This window comes from Octopus bimaculoides, chromosome 3, assembly GCF_001194135.2.
Source record: "Octopus bimaculoides isolate UCB-OBI-ISO-001 chromosome 3, ASM119413v2, whole genome shotgun sequence".
Taxonomy (NCBI): Eukaryota; Metazoa; Mollusca; class Cephalopoda; order Octopoda; family Octopodidae; genus Octopus; species Octopus bimaculoides.
In genome coordinates this window covers 64,015,503-64,018,747 of record NC_068983.1, presented here as the reverse complement: position 1 = coordinate 64,018,747, position 3,245 = coordinate 64,015,503, and positions in this window count along the sequence as shown.

Sequence of the window (3,245 nt, the reverse complement as noted above, 5' to 3'; positions counted from 1 at the left end):
ATAGATAGATACATACTTACATACATACATATATACATATATACATACATACATAGCTACACAGATAGAGAGGGGGAGATAGCGATACACTCACAAACATGCACACAGACATACACATGTATATATGTGCGTGTGTATGCATATATATATATCAATGCACACACACACACGCGGACACATGTATATAGACCTACACACATATGCATATATGTGTGTGTTGTGTTATGTGTGTGTTGTGTTATGTGTGTGTTGTGTTATGTGTGTGTTGTGTTATGTGTGTGTGTATGTATGTGTGTGTGTGTGTGTGTGTGTGTGTGTGTGTATGTATGTGTGTGTTTGTATACACACACACTTACACGACTTATATTTTGAGCTGAAATTACATAGATTCCGATTATTAATTTCACGTTTTATCGACTTTCAGTCAATCAATAAAACATATGAAATAATTTTGTATTTATATATGGAATAACCTATGAAATACATTGATTCAGCACGTGCAATACAAAGCTATTTGATGTAGTTTCAACGTTGTTGTATAAAGCTATCAATCATTTTTTTCACTTTTCTTTATGATATACGACGGCAAAAATAACATTTTTTATTCACATTAAACGAAGCGGGTTAAAAGATAAAATTAGTTATATAGATAATATCAGTTCTCAGACATGTAAAAATAGAAAACTTAAATCATTTGGTTCAATGCACCATACAGTCTGAATGTAAGTACACGTGTCTCTAATCATTTCTTATTAGATAAGCACACACTGCAGAATCATGAATATTGTAAAATTTCAATTTGAAAAGCTGTTAATTATAGTTTTAGCCGTACACAAATTTGGAACAGAAACAGCTAAATTTAATAGTAACGTTGTTAGACGACATTTCACATCTGATACTTCTCCATTCACAAAATTCTCTTAATTCAAAAATTTCTCATTAGATAAATTCATGCCTTCCGAATCCAACATTCTCATTTCTTTTTTACTTTCATTAAAAAATATATTTTTGTTCGTCACATAAAAGCATCTACAGAGGATGACGTAATATTTAAATGTAATATATGAAATTTTCTGCAAATAAACATGATGAAGGATTCAATCAACTTTGAACAGATGTGTATCATAATATATGTATTTTTTTTTTTTAGAATTAACAGTATCAAGGACTATAATATTGATAAGGAAATGTCAAAACTTGTGAAAATAGTAATCTGTTCAATTTGCGTTTCAAATAAAATAGCTATAGTTTTATGAAATATCCATCTTAGACAAATATGAGAGTTTATTTGTATATTTTATTTTACATATTTATTTATTTATTTATTTATTTATTTATTTATTTTGGCTACTCTCCCCGTATTGAAAGTATAATTATCAACAATAAGTATCCAATGATACTTAAAGAAATTTCGGCTTTTAATAAAAATAGATGAACTCTATTTTGTGTATTGCTTATGTTTCATTTGTAAACGTCATTCACATACCCATGCATATGTGCGAGTATGTGCGTATATGTAAGTATTTATGAATATGTATGTGCACACACATATATCTATATGACGGGATTCTTTCAGTTTCCACCTACTGAATCCGCTTACAATGCATTGGTTAAACCGAGTTATAGTAAAAGACATTTGCACAAGGTGTCACGCAGTGGGACTGAAGCTTGAAGAATTTGGTAGGGAAGTGAGCTTCTAACCGGACAGATAATATGCATACACACACACTCACACACATACACGCACACATACATATATGCATACATACACACACACACACACACACACACACACACACACACACACACACACACACACACATATATATATATATATATATATATATATATTATATTGGTTTCTTATGCTCTTTTACAATGCATGCTGATCATTGAATATGCCAATGAACGACAGCATGTTTAGATTAGCCACCTTTGCGACTGAATGTGTTTTCCTACTTCCAAACGTTAAACTAATATTTATCACCAAACTTTTCGTCTCGGTGATTACACTGTAGGTAGATATCTCACGTGAACGACATAGTGAGAATCTACGCGTGTACCTGTTTGTGATTTGAGTCTATACTGTCCCTAATCCCCTTACTTCATATGAGGAATGTTTTCGATAACATTAAAAATGCGATGTTCTGTCTATTACCACAATCGGATTTTAGATTAGGATTTTCGTCCATCTAAGTCTTCTTAATTAAAAGAAGACACGGAAGAGCAGTGATTCATATTCAGACTTTTCTACTCCCAGGTCGATGTTCTTGCAAGAATTCGCTGCTCTTCATATATAGAATGGTATAATATTGTCCTATTTCGTCATACTATATATTTCTGTCACCGAACATTGTCAGTAGTTACACATTAGCTCTATGTTGTGGCCATTCATTCATTTGAGAAACATTGCTTTTCTTTTGCTAACTTTCTAAAACAACACATAAGCTGTCTAATATGATGTCGAAACAGTCACCTAAGACCAAACACTATAACTGATTGTTCTAGATTACATGTCCACCGTTAGCACTAAAAGAAACCTCACACAGTAAGAAGAGAGTAAAAAAAAATGGGTCATCATCTTACTTCTTCAACACTTTTTATTCGAAACAATATCACGTATAATATGCACAACGGCTTATTAACTTTACGATTCATTTCATCACAATCCTCATTTAAAATGGGGTTCTTTATGTATTTTAGCATAATTGCTTCAAGTTTAGACTTTATTAGATATTCGTAGCGGGGGTGTTTGATTTGATGTCTTTGTTGTTAAAGCAATTATAAATGTTTATGACACCGTACAATCCTTGAAGAGCAACGGCATTATAGAATTATAAACTTTAACAAACGCCATTGAATTCGAACTTTTGTTTTAACGTTCATTGATGTAGGTTTTTTTGAAATATATCTTTGCTCGAACATATTTTTTTCAAACAGTTATTCTCTCAATTCAATAATTGATGTTACAATAACTCTAGATTGGTACACACACACACACACACACACATATGCACACACACACACACACATACACACACATATATGTAGATGTATATTTGTATATCTATATGTATGTATATATATGTACATGTATATACATATATACACATAATACATGAATCTTTACACGTATATTATATATATATGTATATTCATAAATATATTCACATTTCACATACATACACAGGCACAAACATACATAAATAAATACATACATACATATATATATATACACATATATA